This window comes from Sapajus apella, unplaced genomic scaffold (assembly GCF_009761245.1).
Source record: "Sapajus apella isolate SASKATOON/1434 unplaced genomic scaffold, GSC_monkey_1.0 scaffold31, whole genome shotgun sequence".
Lineage (NCBI taxonomy): Eukaryota > Metazoa > Chordata > Mammalia > Primates > Cebidae > Sapajus > Sapajus apella.
The window spans coordinates 15220437-15239683 of record NW_022436971.1 but is presented as its reverse complement, the minus strand read 5'-3'; the positions used below and the strand labels follow the sequence as shown (position 1 = coordinate 15239683).

At 50.4% G+C, this 19247-nt stretch overlaps 1 protein-coding gene across 6 annotated transcripts in view; it reads left to right on the top strand.

Annotated features, from left to right (window-relative positions):
• HPCAL1 (hippocalcin like 1) overlaps window positions 1–19247 on the top strand; it is a 121582-nt gene that overhangs the window by 13401 nt on the left and 88934 nt on the right. Inside the window, exon 2 of one of the 6 annotated variants that reach the window (XM_032294146.1) lies at window positions 11431–11434. The exons of the other annotated variants lie outside the window; for them this stretch is intronic. The gene's annotated coding sequence lies outside the window, so the exon portion shown is untranslated. The remainder of the gene's footprint in view (window positions 1–11430; window positions 11435–19247) is intronic. 6 annotated transcript variants of the gene reach the window in all.

Below are 19247 nucleotides of genomic sequence, written 5' to 3'. Positions count from 1 at the left end.
TTCGTTTGTTGACCTGGAAGGAGCCATGTCGGCGCCTGCTGTTTGAACCTTGGGTGTTTTAATGAAGTGGTTTTGTGTCCTGATACCACCAGCCCCCACTGTCACTGTGTCACTGTTCATGGCTCCTGCTTTTCCAGGAATCATCTCCTTACTGTTTGTCTGTCATTCTAATATGTTTTAGCTCCCTTTTTGAAAATAACTTTTTCTGCTCCCCTTCCCTGCCTGTTCCTCACGACCCCCAGAGAATGGACATGCTAGTCTCCAGCCTCTGTGAATGGAAGACTCCTGGAGGTGATCTTCCTTCTCTCCCTGTGGCTCAGATGGTGGGCGTTGGGTTGACCGTCTTTCTTTGCTGGCTGGGAAGCAGGGCTACCTCAGCCCTTGTGAGGGCTCTGTCTGACTTTCAGTGGCTTTTCTCCAAAGGGTTTAGGGCTGTGACTCCCCATTGTTTTTCAGAGGTTTAATCTGAGTCCAGGATGTTGAGTCAGCAGTGGAAAGTTATGAAGATGAGGCCAGCCATCAGAAACATTGGCTAATATGAAAGATTAATTTCAGGGTGAATGAAGGAGAGGGATGCTCAGGCCGGGCTGCCTTGCCAGGCAAATCACATTGCTGTAAAATGCGAGAAAGCAGAGGTTGCCTTCACCACTCACTCAGTGGCTACTTGCTGTTTCTTGGATTAGATATTGAAAGAACCTCATCTTTATAGTCTACTGTTCATATTTATGGTCTGAAGAAGGAAAATGTAATTTTCAGCAAAATTCCATCACATCTGGTAAATAATTTCAGGACCTTTACCTAGGATACCACTTTAAAAAAAATGAGTATGGCTTTTTTCAAAAAGCAGTTGTCCTTTTCAAACTCTGGGCCCTCGGGTTATTACAAGATTTAACACGGAGGCAGGAAGCCTGCTCGCCTCGCTGGAGACAGGTAGGTTGCTATGGAGAACAGGTGTGTCCCTGCGGTTTCCTGGGTATCCCAATTGTCCTGGAAAAGAAATCAGCTCACTTGGTGTGATCTTTCTGCAATAGCGTGTGTGAATTAAATTTTTCTCAACAAAGATCAGATGTTTTCGTTGACTTACAGTGTGATTTCCAACAGAATTTTGTCCTGTTTTGCTTTGCCTCATAGTGAATGCTACATAACTCTACCTTTTCCTGCCAGAAACACTTCCATGCAATGACCGCCTATCCAAAACAGCAACAGCAACCTCACCAACAAAATCTCTTAACGCTAGACATGCCTGCTTTGATGTGAATGATGACTACCCCTTCAAATAATTCAACATTTTTTTTTTATTTTGGAGACAGGGTCTGACTCTGTCTCCCAGGCTGGAGTGCAGTGGTGCGATCTCAACTCACTGCATCCTCCGCCTCCCGGGTTCAAGTGATTCTCCTGCCTCAACCTCCTGAGTAGCTGGGAGTACAGGCACACACTACCATGCCTGGCTAATTTTTGTATTTTTAGTAGAGATGGAGTTTCACCATGTTGGCCAGGCTGGTCTCCAACTCCTGGCCTCAAGTGATCCATCCGCCTCAGCCTCCAAAACTGCTGGGATTATAGGCGTGAGCCACCATGCTGGCCTCAGCAATTATACATGGATTGCCAAGCCCTGGCCTGGGCCCTGGGGTTGCAACGTAGAGCAAGACCATTGGAGCCCCTTCCCTGGTGGAGCTTGTATTATGGTTGTGATCCTAGACCACGTGAACCCCGAGGGGGCCCTGGGCAGACCTGTTCTTGGCTCACATTCACGGTCAGCCACAGCCAGACCTGGGGCCCGGAGCCTCTCTCGCTGTCCCCTGGGCCGAGTGGGCGCGTGTCTTGTTGGATGGACAACATCGACTGTTTTGTTTCATGCGTGATTATGCAGAGGCATATTTCAGAATGGAGAACAGTGCTTTATCAGTCTGCTTCTGATAATTTTATACACGAAAAAAATCCTATTTGTGCATATTCTTGGGGCCCTCCACATTTAATAGTTTCTAAAGGCAGTCGCTTGGTGGTGGGCTGGAAAAAGCTCTTTGCACTTCCTGGGACTTGTCCCATATTGACAAGTCTTTCTCCTTTCATCCAGTTCAGCGCCAGCATCCTCAAACTCACTGAAACACAGCATCTCGCAACGGCAGCCACTGTAGGTCCCAGGTGGGTGTCCTGCTCCCCTACCCCCACCCCAGACTCCCCAACCCCGTCTCGCACCTGCAGAAGTTACGTCTTTGCAGTTATTTCAGGAGCAAAAGGCAGTGACCACTCTTTCTCCCTTTTGTGGGTTTGTGGTCAGCAAGGGTCTACTGCCGTCCCGGTGCTGGACAGCCTGTTTTGCCCATGCCTGTTACGTGGTAGGGTCCTCAAGTGGCCTTGTCACAAGCCTGATTAGGCGGCACATGGGTGTGGACAGAGTTGGTGAGAGCGCTGGACATCGGCGACGTGGAGATAGTGACAGACCCCAGGCTCCACGTGCAGCCGGTGATTTGCCGGGTGGGCCCAGTTTTCCAGCAGCAAAGGATGCTGTGATCTGAATGAGTAAACAAACCGCAGGCCCCAAGTGCCATGGGCTTGGAGACTAGGGAGGAGGCACTTGCAACTCCATTTGGGAGGTTAAAGGCAGCCAACGGCTGCTGTCTGAGGCTGACCCACTCCCTTGCCATATAATAGGTAGTGGAAAGACCATCCTTTTTAAAGGAAAATGAATGCCTCCCTATGGACTCTGTTCCTATCCTGCCACCCTCCCTGAAGCTTGAACAGCACCCACCTGTGCCTCCTCCAAGCTGGCCGCTGGGTCTGCCGGGACCGCTATCATGCTTCGGATGGACACAGCCTCGTAGCGTCTATTTCCTTATCTGTGAAATGGGACTTATGCAGCCTCCCTTTCACAGGCTGCTTATGATAGTTGCCATTAAAACTCTTCTAAACTCTAAAGTGCTGTGTCAGTGTAAGGACCGTCATCAACATCGTCATCGTCAGTCTTTCCATATTCACCTCCTGCTTCCCCGGCCCGGAGTGCCTCAAACTACAGGGTCCCTGGGGCTCCCCTTGTGGAAATTTGAGTTCTGAGCCTTCTGCCCTTTTCCATCCAGCGATCTGGAGTCAACCCATGTTTTTCCTTTTCCCTCTGCAAGATGTCAGCCCACAGGAGAGGCCTGGAGCCCTGCAGGGGAGATGGGACAGTGTTTGCTGCAAGCCCTGTGGCTGTGGGAGCGTGCAGTCTCCTCTGTCTTTCTGTCTGCCAGGCAGGGGAGTAACTTGCCATTATGTACTGGGCAGCCTGGGAGCTGGACTCCCAGATGAAAAACGCTGTTCAAGCACAGCCAGCCAGGCGTGGCCTAAATCAGAGCATCGATTTAGCAAGCAGCTTCGCTCAAGCAGCCAGCTGTGTAATCACCTTTTCAGGGGATGATGGGCTAAAGGGCAGGTGGGGTGGGGCAGGCAGATTCATACAGGGACCCTGTGTTTGGTAGCCACTGTCTAAGCAGAGAACAGGCCTGGAGAGAGAATCCCTGGGGAGGGAAAGGTGCTCTCACATCAGTGGGCTCCACCTGGCCCCTTGGTGGTGCTCCCATTCATTCATTCATTCACTCATTCATTCATTCACATACTACCTACTGTATGTGCCAGTCTCTGTGCTAAGAGAATGATCTAGGCAGAAGACCTGCCTTCTTAGGGCTTCTGTTTCTAGCTGGGAGCAACAACAGTAAACTAAATAAGTAGATTATGTTGTATAATATAGTAATACTTCGAAGGTGATGAGTCTGTGGAAAACAATAAATCAGTGAAGAGGGTGAGGGTATTAGGCCATTCTCACATTATTATAAAGAAATACCTGAGACGGGTTATTTACAAAGAGAAGAAGTTTAATCGTCTCATGGTTCTTCAGGCTGCACAGGAAGCCTGGTGCTGGCATCTGCTCAGCTTCTAGGGCAGCGTTGAGAAGCTACAATCATGGCGGAAGGTGATGGGGGAGCAGACATGTCACATGGAGATGCAGAAGCAAGAAGAGAGAGAAAAATGCGAGGTGCCACACACTTTAAACAGCCAGATCTGTGAGAACTCACTCACTGTCCCGAGGACAGAACCAAGGGAAGGTGCAAAGACATTCATGAGAAATACACCTGCATGATCATCTCCCGCCAGACCTCATCCCCAATACTGGGGATTACAATTCAACGTGAGATTTGGGTGAGACATCTAAACCATATCTGTGAGAGATGCATTTTTTTTTTTCAGGGGAAAGTGTTGTTATTAAAATAAGATATAATTTACATACCATGAAAGTCACCATTTAAAAATGTACAATTCTGCCGGGTGTGGTGGCTCATGCCTGTAATTCCAGCACTTTAGGAGGCCAAGGAGGACGGATCATGAGGTTGGGAGTTCGAGACCAGGCTGACCAACGTGGTGAAACCCTGTCTCTACTAAAAATACAAAAATTAGCCAGGCGTGGTGGCGTGCGCCTGTAATCCCAGCTACTCAGGAGGCTGAGGCAGGAGAATTGCTTGAACCCGGGAGGCAGAGGTTGTAGTGAGACAAGATCATGCCATTGCACTCTAGCTTGGGCAACAGAGGAAGGCTCCATCTTTTAAAAAAAAAAAAAAAAAAAAAGGTACAATTCATTTGCTTTTAGTATACTGACAAAGTTGGGCACCACTAACTGCTCATTTCAGAACATTTTCCTCCCCAGTAGCAGTCACTCCCCAGTCTCCTCATGCCCAAGGCCCTGGAAACCAGTAATTTACTTCTGATCTCTCTGGATTTGCCTCTCCTGGACATTTTATATAAAGGAAATCATGCAACATGAGGCCTTCTGCATCTGGCTTCCTTTACCAAGCACAGTGTTTTCACACTTCCTCACTGCTGCTGTGTATCTGTACTGCCTGCCTTTAGATGACCAAATAATATTCCATTGTATGGATATTTGTTTATCCATTCATCTGTTAATGAGCATTTGGGCTGTTTTCACTTTTGGCTATTCTGAACAATGCTGTGAGAAACATTCGTGCACAAGTTTCTTTTTTGTGGACATATGTTTTCATTTCTCTTAGGTAAATAGAGAGATGCAATTTTATTTTATTTTTTATTTTCTGGGAGACAAGGTCTTGCTCTGTTGCCCAGGCTGAAGTGCGGCGGCACCATCATAGCTCACTGTAGCTTCCAACTCTAGGGCTCACATGATCCTCCTGCCCCAGCCTCTCGAGTTGCTGGGACTACAGGCATGCCCCATCACTCCTGGCTAATTTTTCAATGTTTACTAGAGATGGGTTCTCACTAGATTGCCCATCTTGAACTCCTGGACTCAAGTGATCCTCCCACCTTAGCCTTACAAAGTGCTGGGATTAGAGGCATGAGCCACTGTGCCCAGCCACAGTTTTAAATAGGGTGGTCAGAGAAGGCCTCATGAGAAGGTGACATCTGAGCAAAGACTTGAAGAAAATAGGGCAGAAGTCACTTGAAAACCCCAGGAGGATACCAGATGCAAGGGTGCCTCCACCAAGAGCTTGGAAAATGGAAGGCTTGACTTTACCAGCTGCACTCCAACCAGGGGGACCCAGTAAGTTTAGGCCTCACTGCCCTCCCTGGCTTGGGGGCAGCCTGCTGGGAGGGGCTTCCCTTTCTGAATAAAGAGTCAAAGACCCAAGACAGAAGATTTTTGGCCCATGCATCTTCTTCCTGCCTGGAAAGCAGAAGTGACTTCTGGAGATGGGGCAGCTGTTCTGTGACCATGAAGTTGAAATCCACATGCTAAAGACAGTAAAGCAGAAAAAGATTGTTGCCTTGATGGCATTCTTGAGCTACCCCCTGAACCTTGGATCTCCTGGGCCTGGAACTTTGTTCTATGACATGAAAAAGACCCTTTCTTATCTAAGCCACTGCCCATCAGGTTTTATGTTGTTTGCAGCCAAGTGGATGGAATGTCCAACACAGAATGTGTTGTCCCCAAGTCCCCCAGATGGAGCCCTGGCTGCTCAGACAGCAGGTGAGCCGGGGAGACACGCTGGCCCCTTCTGCTTTCCTGTCCCTCTGCTGTGTGAAGCTGGCCTCTCATTTGGGCATCAGGATTCAGATATCCCAGGCTGACCCTGAGGTCCCCCATGACTGTGCTGCGGCCACCACCAGCCGCGTCATGGCGTGTTTCCAGCACATCTCCCTAACCTGGCCACTCCGGCTCCCCAGACGTGTTCCCCACGGAGTCCTGGTGTGCATGCATGGGGCACAGTGCTCCATGATCTCAGCCCTTGCTTGCAGGTTCCCGTCTGGCCTCTCAAGCCGGCCGCTCCCCTTTCTCAGTTATCCCCCTGTACCTCATACCCCACCTTCAGTGTTAGAGTACTTTTCCAGGGGAATGGCGTGGAAAAGCCTTTCTCCCGAGTACACAGGGTGCACTGGCCAGCAGAGGCCAGACACATTCCCATTCAGCTTTGTTTCATGCTGGATCTGGCCCCAGGCCCGCACCTGGCCCCGGCAGTGGGTGGATGTTAGGTGAGATTGCTGAAGGTGGTGGGCAGATGAGACAGTTATGGGCGTTGACTCCAGGAGAGGCTCCCCAGCCTCCACCCCTTACCCTGGAGCCGGCCCCATCCCTCACAGCCCAGTGGTATACTACCTTAGCTCAGCAACCACACCTCACTCCAATGACAAAAAAGCTCCAGCGACCAGCATTGTCCTACTGCTTTATATGCATGACCTCAGGTAATGAGAATTAGCCCACATCCATTCATTCCACAAATATTTATGGCACGCCTACTGTATGCCGGGTATTCTTCCAGGCACTGGGGAGACATTAAAAAAAAAAAAAGACAAAAAAATTCCGTGTCCTGTCAGAAGTTCCATATACACTTCCACTGGCTTCTTCATGGAAACATCTGGAACATCCTCATTTTTCTAGTCTTTAATTTTTTTTGAGACAAAGTCTCTCTCTGTCGCCCAGGTTGGAGTGCAGTGGCGCGATCTTAGCTCACTGCAACCTCCACCTCCTGGGTTCAAGCAATTCTTCTGCCTCAGCCTCCTGAGTAGCTGGGGCTACAGGTGCGCGCCACAACTACTGGCTAGTTTTGTATTTCTTTTAGTAGAGAAGAGGTGTCACCATATTGGCCAGGCTGATCTTGAACTCCTGACTGAGTGATCTGCTCACCTCAGCCTCCCAAAGTGCTGGGACTACAGGCATAAGCCACCATGCCCGGCCTAGTCTTTCGTTTTTAAATGTGGCACACGAACATAGTCTAAAGGATGAACTTCACTATGCAAAAGCTCTTGTCATCTCAGAAAAAGAAGGAGAATTAAGTAGAACGTACTTCAAGCAAGTCAGTTAAGAATTTTTCCAGTTAGGAAAATTTCAAATGATTGGCTTTTGTGTTGCTGTTTTCCAGGGTGCACTATTGAGAACTCACTCACCCTGTTGTTATTAAGGGTGAAACCCAGACATTTCCTTATGTAAAAGCCAATTAAAACAAATTAAATGCAAATACTGTGTCATTGTAATGTCAATTTTGAGAACTGGATCAATCAGAGGTGGTGGAAATGTCGAAGTTGTTAAGGCTTTGGTTGCCATGACAACAGTGCTCTTGTGTAAGTGGTCTGTTATTTGGGGATTCTTCCTTAGGTCAGGCTAACAGTGATTTTATTTCTCGGGGAAGCAGGTGGAGCTCTCTGGAGTCAGGTCTGGGGCCAGAAGACCTGGTGAGCAAAAACTGGGGTTCGGCCAGAACTGCCAGTGTTGTGACCTTGGGAGACAGTCAGTTCTCCGTCTGCCTCAGTTTCCTCACTTTAGTGACAGCCACTGCACAGCTGTGAGTATGCTGTGGCCTTTCAGCACTTCTCAGAAGTTGCTGTGTTAGTCTTGGGGATTCCTGATTTGCCGGCTGGCTTTCAGCCTGTGTTTTGGGGATATGCAAATGATGGGAAAGCACCCCTGAGGCTGCCCTGCCTGATAGGAGTTCTTGATTGTCTTGGCTAGCAGCTGGTGAGTGCCTGCTGGGGGCAGGGTGTTTCCTTTGTTTTGTTTTGCGGGTGGGGTTGTTGGTTTTTACATTTTGTTTGCGATATTGAGGTTGCTGGTTTTTGTTGTTTTTTGGGGGGATAGAATCTTGCTCTGTCACCCAGGCTGGAGTGCAGTGGCGCGATCTCTGCTCCCTGCAACCTCTACCTTCCAGGTTCAAGCAATTCTCCTACCTCAGCCTCCCAAATAGTTGGGATTACAGGCCTGCACCACCATGCCCAGCTAATTTTTTTTGTATTTTTAGTAGAGATGGGGTTTCACCATGTTAGCCAGGCTGGTCTCAAACTTCTGACCTCAAGTGATCCACCGGCCTCGGCCTCCCAAAGTGCTGGGATTACAGGCGTGAGCCACCGCACCTGACCATGTTGCTATTTTTGTTTGTTTTTTTGAGACAGAGTCTCGCTCTGACGCCAGGCTGGAATGCAGTGGCGTGATCTTGGCTCACTGCAACCTCCGCCTCCCAGGTTCAAGCAATTCTCCTGCCTCAGCCTCCCGAGTCGCTGAGACTACAGGCCCCCAGGGCTCAGGTGAACCTCTTGACATCATAATCACATTTTGTAGGCATTGCAGTTCACAGGCGTGCTCTCCCACATCACCATTTAAGTTTACCTAGTTTTCAGCCCCAGCCTCTGAGGCCATCATTATTTTACAGATGAGAACACTGGGACACAGAGGGTGATTTGTCCCTAGTCTCAGGGCTCCAAGGCAGCAGTGCCAGTTTCTTCATGGAAACATCTGGAACATCCTCATCACCCCAGTACCCGGCCAGGGTGGCGCTGTTCTCCCCATGTGTCTGCTTGTCCCTCCTGCTGCTCCTGCGGAGGCCTGCTCGGAGCAGGTCTCCAGCGACCTCCTTCGCCAGCATCAGGCTGACCAGGCCCTGCAGGGTGGTTTCCCTTCTTTCTGACACCGGGCTCAGAGCTGCCTTGATATTTCTCTCAGGGCATCCCCGCAGAGGGGACTCCTAACACAGTCATGGCTGTAAGACGTCACAAGCCGCAGGTGCGTGCATCTGAAACATCTGCTCTCCTGGCCACGAGAGGTCCCAGAGCACCTCTGTCCTGCTGTCCCAGGCCCAGCTGCAGCCAATTAGCACCTCTGTTGGGCCACAGGGCCATTTCCTTGCTGCCCAGGAGCCAACTGGCCTTTTTCCACTCTGTAGGGGGAGGCGTTGTTGGGAAATGAGGAAGCAGTTGGGGATTGAAAAACTCTATGCAGGAAATAGGCTGCAGAGCTAATGTCTAAGCCGCTGAACAGTAGTGGAGTGTTTGCTTGGAAGCGAGGCCCGGGAGGCTGCAGAGGGCCATGAGATTCAAGCACGGTGTTTGTCAGGCTTGTCTGCCATCCTCTCTGGGCTCGATGTCAGGACACCCATGTCTGTTAGGTGGTTGGTGAACAAAGACATCCCAGACGGAATCAACCCAGAAGGAAGAAGGGTGGGTGGTAAACGTTTGTTCACTTAGCCATGTTCTCTTAGGGTTTCTTCTCAACATAAGGGCAGAAGGGAGATCTCCCTGCCTTAAGGGTCCCCTGGCCAAGGGGCTACAAGCAGATACTGCTGGGTCAGCCCCAGCAAGGTGACTGAAGGTGGGAGGTGGCTTCAGTGTGTGTGCAGGAGGCTGGCATTGTAAGTTCTGAAGCAGATGGCAGGAGCCCTGGGCTGCTTCAGAACCTTGGCTGACTGTTCCTTGGTGGTGAGGTGGGGGCAGGTAATGTTGACTGGAAGCTTGGGCTGGGAATCGGCCACCTGGGGTGCGCGCTGGCCCGTCTGCCTTCCGCTTCTGTGCCATGAGCCCCTCGTCCTCCGCTGTGAAGGTAGGTGAGGCTGCCCTGCACCGGCCAGCAGACTGGGAGAAGGTGGGATTCAAAGGAGAGGATGTGTTGGGCTGGCTGGAGCCCTGCTGAGCCCTTGCAGGGGCAGGGGTTTCTGTCCAGTGTCCCTGGTCCTCATGCTCCTCCTCAGTAGCGTTCCTGAGCGCAGAGTACAGGTGTGATTGCTCCCTCAGGCAGAATCTGGGGAGTGCCCCCTTCTCCCTCCCTGTGCATTTGAAATTTGGCTGGTACTTGCTGACAGATGCCGAGGCTCCCACTTGGCAGCTGGCCCTGGCAGCCACTTGTCCTCTACTCTCCCTAGATTTGGCTGAGCTGGGCCCCTGCTGTGCCCCTCATGCCTCCGTTCCTTATCTTGGCTGTCCCTTTGGATCAGTTCCGGGTATCAGCTCCCCGGAAAGCCCTTCTTCACCGAACCGGAGTGAACTCCTGGGTGGCCAGAGCATGTTGCGGTGACCCTGACTTTCTTCTGTGGGTCCTACATATTAGAGGGAGTGCAGGCGCCTCTTCCCCGCAGCATCTCCTGAGGAAGTGCGCCTGTGGGGAGGTCCCTGGTGCTACTTGGAATCCAGCTTCACCTTCCCCCCAACTCCAGGAATTTGTAGCCACAGCTGAGAGTGGGAGAACTTTGCCTTGTTTGCATTTGCTCCAGATCGTGTTAAACAGAATTTCAAAACATGCATTTTGTAGGTAGTTCTGTCATCCAGAATGTGTAAAGTAACTCTCTAGGTAGCTGTGATGGACGGCCTGCAGGAAGCATCGTGCCAGTTACTTCTGTTGAGCCCCCTGCAGAGTGGTTAGCGTGAGGTGGGGGATTAGACTCTGGCTCTTTGCTTCCTGGCCCTGTGAGCCCCAAGCAAGTCATTAACTTCTTGGAGCCTCAGTTTCCTGGCGTGTAGATCATACTGACCTGGTAAGGCTATTGTGAAGATTATATGAGCTATTATATATCAAAGTATATTATATCATACTTTATACAGCGTAGTATATATTCAAGTGCCTTAGTTCCTTTATTTTGTTAAGGTGGGAGATCAGTGGTTTTTTTCTTTTTTCCAGATTTGATTTTTATTTTAAGACTAGGATGGGAATCAATTTCCCACAGTCATCTTGGGTATAAGTACTCTCACCTTCAGCCGGGACTGAATTTTGGCCACGAGCCTTGGCTTGTTCCAGTCGAAGGTGGAGTTATTAGAGCCAGAGCGTAGGGACTGAATCCTCGGGGTAGCACTTCCTGCAGACAGTGGTAATGTGAATGACTTACTGTATATGCCTTCATACGTGGTGATTTATGGTTAGCCCCAGGTCCATAGCTTTTCATTTCCTGACTGATACATCAGAAGCTTCATGTATAATGGCCCATTAGATTTAGTAAGTGTAGAAGACTTAAGTTGAGGTCATTTCTGTCCATAAGCTGTTCATGGAGTAGCTGTTCATGTAGCTCAGCTGTGGAAGTTGCCTGGCCCTATGTGACGTGGATGGACAGCCAAGGGGGTCAGCGCCATGTGCTATGGTACTTGGTTCCGCGTGCGGCCTCCTGTGTCTCCCCAGGAACTCTCTGCAATAGGCAGGTGATGGCCAAGATCTCATTTACCCAGGAGGACATTGAGGCCCAGAGAGGTTAAGTGACTTGTCCAAGGGTTAACAGCTCTGGGTATCAGGATCTGGTTTGGCACCCAGGTGCCTCTGACCCACAGCCTGGAATGGTACCAGCACAGAGCAGGTGTTCAGTAATGTTTGCTGACCTAGGTGATGGTTAATCTTACATGTCAGCTTGACTGAGCTAAGGGATGCCCAGGGAGCTGGTAGAACATAATTTCAAGGTGTGTCTGGGAGGAAGTTTCTGGAAGAGACTGGCACACTGAGTAAAGATCTGCCCTCACCAGTGTGGACGGGCACCACCCCATCCATTGAGAATCCAGATAGAACAAAAGTGTAGAGAAAGAGTGAATTTGCTCGCTCTGCTTGAGCTGGGACACGGAGCTCCTGGTTCTCAGGCCTCTGGGCTTGGACTGGAGCAACCTCGCTGGCTCTCCTGAGTCTCCGGCTTGCAGACAGCAGGTCATGGGCCTCCTCAGCCTCCGTAGTAACATGAAGCAATTCCTCATAATACATTCCTTTCTGTTTATTTCTGTATATTTATTGGCTCTCATTCTCTGAAGAACCCTGATGAATACAACCTAGATCTGGGCTACGTCCCCACCTGAACATTCTCTGCCCCATGTGTTCCGCGTGTGGGGTTTCTGGGAAGCTAATTAGACTGCAGATTTCTGGCTGCCCCACTGCCCACTCCCTTCCTGCATCAGTGTCACTAGTGGTGAGTCTTTAAATGCCTGTAACCTGCCTAAGGATACCCCCAAATTAAATTTTAATTTTAATTAGTTGATTTTTTTGAGATGGGATCTTGCCATGTTGCCCAGGCTAGTCTCCCAACTCCTGGGCTCAAGTGGTCCTCCTGACTTGGCTTCCCAAAGTGCTAGGGTTACAGATGTGATCCACTCTCAGCTTCTAGGGTTCTTATGCACCTAGAATTCCAAGACTCATAGCTCCAAGCTTCATTGATTCTTTCCTGAACAGTCTTGTGATAGTGGGGTAACTCTCCACCCCCGAGATGTTCGATCCGAATCCCTGGGACCTGCGGATATGTTGTCTTATGTGGTAAAGGGCTTTGCTATGTGATGGCGACTGAGAACCTTTAGATAGGGACAGTGTCCTGGACTACCAGCGTGTACTCACTGTGTTCACCTGAGTCCATAAAAGTAAGGAGCCTCTCCCAGCTGCATTGAGCCCCAGGGAGGTGTGACTCTGAAAGAAGACTCAGAGAGCAAACACTGCTGGCTCTGCAGACGGGAAGGGCTTGCAGAGGCTGGAGAAGGCAAGGGAACAGATCCGCCCTCAGGGCCTCCAGAGGAGCCAGCCCTGCCGACACTTAGTCTCCGAGGGACCTGTGTCCACAGACAGAACTGTATGAAAACACGATTGTGGTGTATAAGCCACTAGGTTGGTGGTGATTTGTTACCACAGCGACACCAACCTTCATCTCAGCTTTAGACTTTTCCTCTGGCATGATCCCTTCCCCTGCTTCTGACCCTCGGATCCCAGCTCTGCCTAGTCCCGGACCCTGGGCTCCAGGTGGGTCTGGGTTGGGGCTCCCAGCTGCAGGAACGCAAAGTTCACGGTTTTACACAGTGCTTTGAGGTGAGGCAGGTCACATCAGCTCGGCCTGAGATTTTCTGCTTTTTTTTTCTAAAGAAGGGACAGCTCGAGGCCCTGCCTGACTGACCTACTTGGGGGTGCAGTCCGAGGCCCTGTCAAGCAAGGCAAGGTCCCAAGAATCTGACTTTAGGATTAGTTGGGCCACACGCAAGGAGTTCCTGGCCTCATGACACCTGCACAAATGGTCTTCAACCCTCAGAGCACTTCCTGTTATTTAAATCTTGGTCCTTTGATTTTTTCCCCCCTTTTAGAGACTCTGCACAATTTATGTGGCAAGCTAGAGATGCTTTCTTTTTCAGAGCAGCCTCAATGCTATGTTTGGGGCCATCTGTGGGCGCCATAGGGAATGGGGACTGGTGAGTCGTGCTCAGGAGGTCCCAGTGGAGATGCTTCCGATGAGGAGAAAAGATAAGAAATCCTGAGTTTTTGGTGGATGTTTGCAATTCCCAGAATGCTTATTCTTACCTAGTCCTTGTAGGAGAGGTGAAGGGCAGCAGCTTTGGCGCGAAAGCCACACGGCCCCTCCCCAGCACATTGAGTCCTCTGGCCTCCCGGGTGGTGGTAGTCAGCTCTGGCTACTGGAACATGGGGCCACAGTGTGGGTGCCTTAAACAATAGGAATTCACTTCTTTACAGTCATGGAGGCTGACGTCTGAGATCAGGGTGTCGGCAGGGTTGGTGTCCCCAAGGCCTCTCTCCTCGGCTCCATGTGGCCCGTTCTCCCTGCGTTCTCATACTTTATCCTTCCGAGTGTGTCTGCGTCCCCGTCTCTTCTTCTGGTAAGGACACCAGCCCTACTAGATTAGGACCCACCTAGTGACCTCATGTTACCTTCCTGACCTCTTCAAAGACCTTTGTCCAAATATCGTCACATCTGGAGGTAGTAGGGATTGGGGCTTCCACGTGGGGATTTTGTGGGGGACACACTGTGTCCACGTTAACTCGCTTCCTGCCTACAGCAGGGGCTCCCTAAGTTCGTGTGTGTCCCAGTATGGACCCTGACCATCTTCGTGAGAATGCAGGTTCCCAGGCCCACACCAGGCTCGTTGAGTCAGAGCTTCTGGGTGCGGCCTGGGGGCGTGGCAAGCCCAGCCCTGCAGGCGGAGAGCCCCAGCGGGAAGCCTGCTGCTTAAGCCTCCTTCGCAGCCCGGCCTGTCCCCAGTTCTCTGCGTCTTGCCATCTTGGCCTCTTCCTCATACCCGCCTCTCCCTCCGTCTCCTGGCCTTCTATCTGCTCTCCTCCCAGCTGCAGGAGCAGTTTCTCTAAGCCTCGCCTGTGACCGCACCCTCCTACTGCATGGGGGCCTTGCCAACAGCCTGCAGAGTGCAGGCAGGCTCTGGGACAGCCTGGATGCTCCTGCCTGCCCCCGGATACCCCAGCCCAGCCACAGGTGCTGGCTGCCTGTTACTCAACACGCCTGTCCCTCCTGCCGCCGGAGCCCACAGGTGCCCTTCCTGTCACCCTCGCAGCCTCTCCTTCCTCACCTCGCCACCTACACGTTGTCACCCCTCCTCCTGCGTTTCTTCCTGTCTCCCTGGGGAGCTTTGAGTTCTGCAGGCACAAGGCTGGCTCCCTTCTTCATGTCCCTTGTCCCACAGGGCACCATTTCTGAACCTGGGAGACACTCAGGAAACCTTGCTGGTGGAACGGATGCAGCGGCAGCGGTAGGGTTTTCCGGGGCAGGGACTCCCTCCCAGCCAAGTGCTGGCCAGCGGTGGAGCTGTGCTGAGGTCAGCGTGTGCTTTGGACCAAGCTTCCCCATGTGCTTCCCCGCCCCCAGGCCGGGATGAGTGTGAGGCTGTCTGCCCCCTACTGCACGTCTGGCTGTCAGGGGCATCTGTCTCCTCCCTCCCTCCATCTTTCTCCCTCTCTGGCCTGGTGTTTCTAGTCTTTTGTGGTTGGGAACATAAGCTGCCATTGACTGCTTCGTGACATTGGCCGCTCCTGTGGTGGCCCCAGCTAGGCTTGCTGCCTGTGCGTGGGGAGGGTGCCCTTCTTGCCACCTGTTGTCATTTATGAGAGAGCCCTTTTCACCTGTTGATTTAGAGGGAGCGCTCCTTGTCACCCGTTGTCATTTATGAGCCCTGTGTCACCTGTTGATGCTTCACAGGGAGCACTCCTTGTCACTCGTTGTCATTTATGAGCCTGTGTCTCCTGTTGCTTCAGAGGGAGCACTCCTTGTCACCCATTTTCATGTGTACTCATTTTGCTTCTCTTGTCTCCCTTCCTGCTTTTGGATGACAGGACAGCGGCTCCAGAGAGGAAGTGCTTTGACCTGGCTGAGGTCACGTCCAGAGTCTGACTGCTCTCTCCACCCACCTGTGGTCCCGCCAGCCTCTTCCTCCTCTCCTGTGTCTGCTGTGAGCATTTGCCATTTCCTTCCATTGAGGCTTCATTTGAGTTGCATCATGACGTTCTCCTTTTTTCAAAGTTCGATCTGCCCACAGGTTTCCATTTTCTCTAGAACTCTCCTCCTTCTTCTCTCGGCCCTGGCCCGCCCCTCTGCGGTTCTTGGGAAGTCCCTGGGTACCCCCCACCCCTTATCTAGGACAGCTTCTGCCCAGGGTGGGCAAGGCAGGGTGGGAGCTGGGGGGTAGCCGTGCAGGGGAGGGTTGAAGCGGGCCCCTGCACTCCCTAGCTGGCTGCAGGCTTAGAGGAAAGTAAGAGTCTGATGTTTGTTGAAACGGTGAGGACAACTTTATTCCAGGCTGATGCAGTCGGGGTTGACCCTATCAGCAAGGGAGAGATGGGGCTCTACTTCTGATACCACCAGGAAGGGACAGAGCTGGGAAGTGGAGTGGGCTGGGTGGGTGGAAAGCAGCTGTGAGGAGATACATAGGTAGGGGGATTCTTGCCAAAGGCAGCAGGGGCTTTGATGTCAAAGGGCGGGGATGACGACTGATTGGATCTCAAGGGTGGTCGGATGTGAAGCGGGGGATTTCCCCTAAACTGACTAGGCAGCATTCTTGCTAAGACTGCGCCAGGCAGGCTGAAGACAGGCAGTGGAAAGAGGGCTCGGAGGAGCCTGAATGAAGTTTGATTTTAGAGTGGGGAGTGCAGGGGGAGGGGTGGGGTGGGTCTCTGTTGGGGTTCTGCGGGAGATTTCAGGGCTCACTGGATGTGTGGTCACAGCAGGCCCTGCCTGATCCCCATGACATGTGGACGCTGCCACCAGGGGCCTGTCCTGCCGACAGTCTCTGTGCTTGGTCTTTAATTAGCCTCTTGGGCGTTGTAAATTCTAGACAAAGATTCTTCTCTTCTTAAAGTTTGCCAATTCTGCTATGATAAAAGGAATGCGCTTTCACAGGAGAGACTCGGGAAAGTACCAAGGAGTGTGAATCAGGTGGTCACAGTGAATTGTGGATGTTTGTCTGCCTCCAGGAGCTGGTGTGACATTCTCCATCGGACTCCTGCTGTCTGTTGGAGGTCAAGGAGCCAGCTCGGTCTCACTGCCTCCTCCTTTCAGCAAAGTCAGGAGGCCATTCCCTCCAGGATGGGTGGGCTGCAGTCTCCCGGCACTTCCCAGGGATCTGCTGGCAGATGCGCCCTCCACCTGGACAAAGCCAGCCTGCTGTAGCCCAGCACCTTTTCTTCCCACATGGAAAGCTGGTTCCCACGCAAGCCTTCCCTGTTAACCCGGAATTCCTTTGTGCTCTCAGAGCTGGTGCGTTTTGGTGTCCAGCTGTGACCATTTTGGTTTTGTGTTTGATTTGATTTTTGAAGATTTTTTTTTTTAACTATCTCCAGTAATGGGTATGAGCAAGAAGAAATTTTTTATTTCTTTACCCAAAATTTCTATGTCTCTTCAGTAAGACTGGAAAACAGAAAAACAGAGAAAAAAAATTCCCCCATAACTACCCTTCCCACTTCCACCTCCATATAACTTTTTTTTTTTGAGACAGAGAATCTCTTGACTTTTTAATAACAGCCATTGTGACTGGCATGAGATAGTCTTTCATTGGTTTTGATTTTCGTCTCTCTAATGATCCATGATGTTGAACGTTTTTTCATATGCTTGTTGGCTGCGTAAATGTCTTCTTTTAAGAGGTGTCTGTTCACATCCTTTGCCCACTTTAAAAAAATATTTTATTTTATTTTATTTTTTTGAGACAGAGTTTTGCTCTTGTTGCCCAGGCTGAAGTGCAATGGTGCAATCTCGGCTCACCACAACCTTCGCCTCCCGGGTTCAAGCGATTCTTCTGCCTCAGCCTCCTGAGTAGCTGGGATTACAGGCATGCGCCACCACGCCCTGCTAATTTTGTATTTTTAGTAGAGATGAGGTTTCTCCATGTTGGTCAGGCTGGTCTCGAACTCCCAACCTCAGGTGATCCACCCACTTTGGCCTCCCAAAGTGCATAATTGTCTTAGCATTCTGAGCTGTAACCCTCCAGACTCATTTCTGCCTCTCCAGAGGTGTGCATAAAGTCTAGAAGCATAGGCCAAGAAACCTAACACCATCAAAAACATCTTCAACCTGTAAAGGAATAAAATAATGTCATCTGTGTCCAGATTTTATAGATGCTTTGTAGATATGTGTGACAGAAATGTGGGTGTTTTAGCAAAAATAAGACCTTATTTTTGTTTTTATTTCGATTGATTGTACTATAAAGACCAGTAGAGGATTATAGAGCTAGCCCACGCCCATCTCCCCTCTTTCCCCAGTGACCACTAAGCCCGCTGAGGAGGGAAGTGGGGATCATATTTATGTGCATTTTATGTTCTTGCCACCTGTGTGCATAGCCGTAAACAAAACATTAGTTTTTATTTGTTAGAAATACTCATAAATGGTAGCCCAGGCATGGCAGCCCATGCCTGTAATCCCAGCTCTTTGGGAGGCTGAGGCAGGAGGATCGCTTGAGTCCCGAAATTTAAGACCAGCCTGGGCAACATAGCAAGACCCTGTTTTTTTTTGTTTTTTTTTTAAGAAACAAAACCAACAACAATTAGGCGGGTACAGCGTCATGTGCCTGTAGTCCCAGCTCTTCAGGAGGCTGAGGTGGGAGGCTCTCCTGAGCCCAGGAGTTTGAGGCTCTAGTGAGCTGTGGTCATGCCACTGTACTCCAGCCTGGATGAGGGAGTGAGACCTTGTCTGTAAAAAAAAAAAAAAGGAGAAAACAGAAAGAAATATTCATAAATGGTATATATACATAATTTTATAATTTGTTCTTGACTCCTTTGTCAACAATTTTTAAGCTGTATCTATGTTGATACACAGATGTGGTTCATGGTCTTCTTTTTCCTTCTTTTTGTTAACTGCTCTGTGGAATTCCATTGTCTTTTTTATTTTCTTTTTTTGAGGCAGGGTCTCGCTCTGTCACCCAGGCTGGAGTACAATGGCACGATCTTGGTTCAATGCAACCTTCACCTCCCAGGCTCAAGCGATCTTCCCATTTCAGCCTCCCGGGTAGCTAGGACTACAGGCACATGCCACCACGCCCAGCTAATTTTTGTATTTTTTATAGAGACAGGGTTTTGCCAGATTACTCAGGCTGGTCTTGAACCTGAGTGCAAGTGATCCACCCACGTCGGCCTCCCAAAGTGCTGGAAATAAGCCATGGTTTCCATAGTCACATGCAGTTAGGTCACTTCCATTTTTCACTATGATGAAGACTGCCATAATGAATATTGATTATCCTTGAGCACTGACCATGGAAGGAAGCCTCTAAGATGCTGCCACTGGTCCCCGCATCCTGGTCTTTACACCCTTGTGTAATCCCTTCTGTAAGGTGTGAGCTGGATTAACTGACTTGATTCTAACAAATAGCACACAGCCAGAGGGATGGGATATCACTTCTGACATCAGGTTATGAAAAGATTGCAGCTGCCAGCTTGGGTGTTCTCTGTTGCCCTCTCAGATTGCCAGCCCTGGAAGGAGCCAGATGCCTTGTCTCAAGGTAGTCCTATGAAGAGACCCACATGGCAGGGGACTGAGGGCTGCCAACAACCATGTGAATGGGCTTGAAAGCAGATCTCTACCTGCTCCCCCTTCCCAGTCGAGGCTTCAGATGAGACTGCTGCCCTGAAAACAGCCAAGGGGAACCTCATGAGAGACCTTGAGCCAGATTCCAGGCCCAGAGAAACTGTGAGATATGTTTATTGTTTTAGGCTGCTGATTTTTGGAGTGTAATTTGTTAAATGGCAATAGGTAACCAATACAAATATACCCTGAGAATTCCTTAGAGGTCTAGAATATTTAGCAGTAGAATTGCCAGGTGCT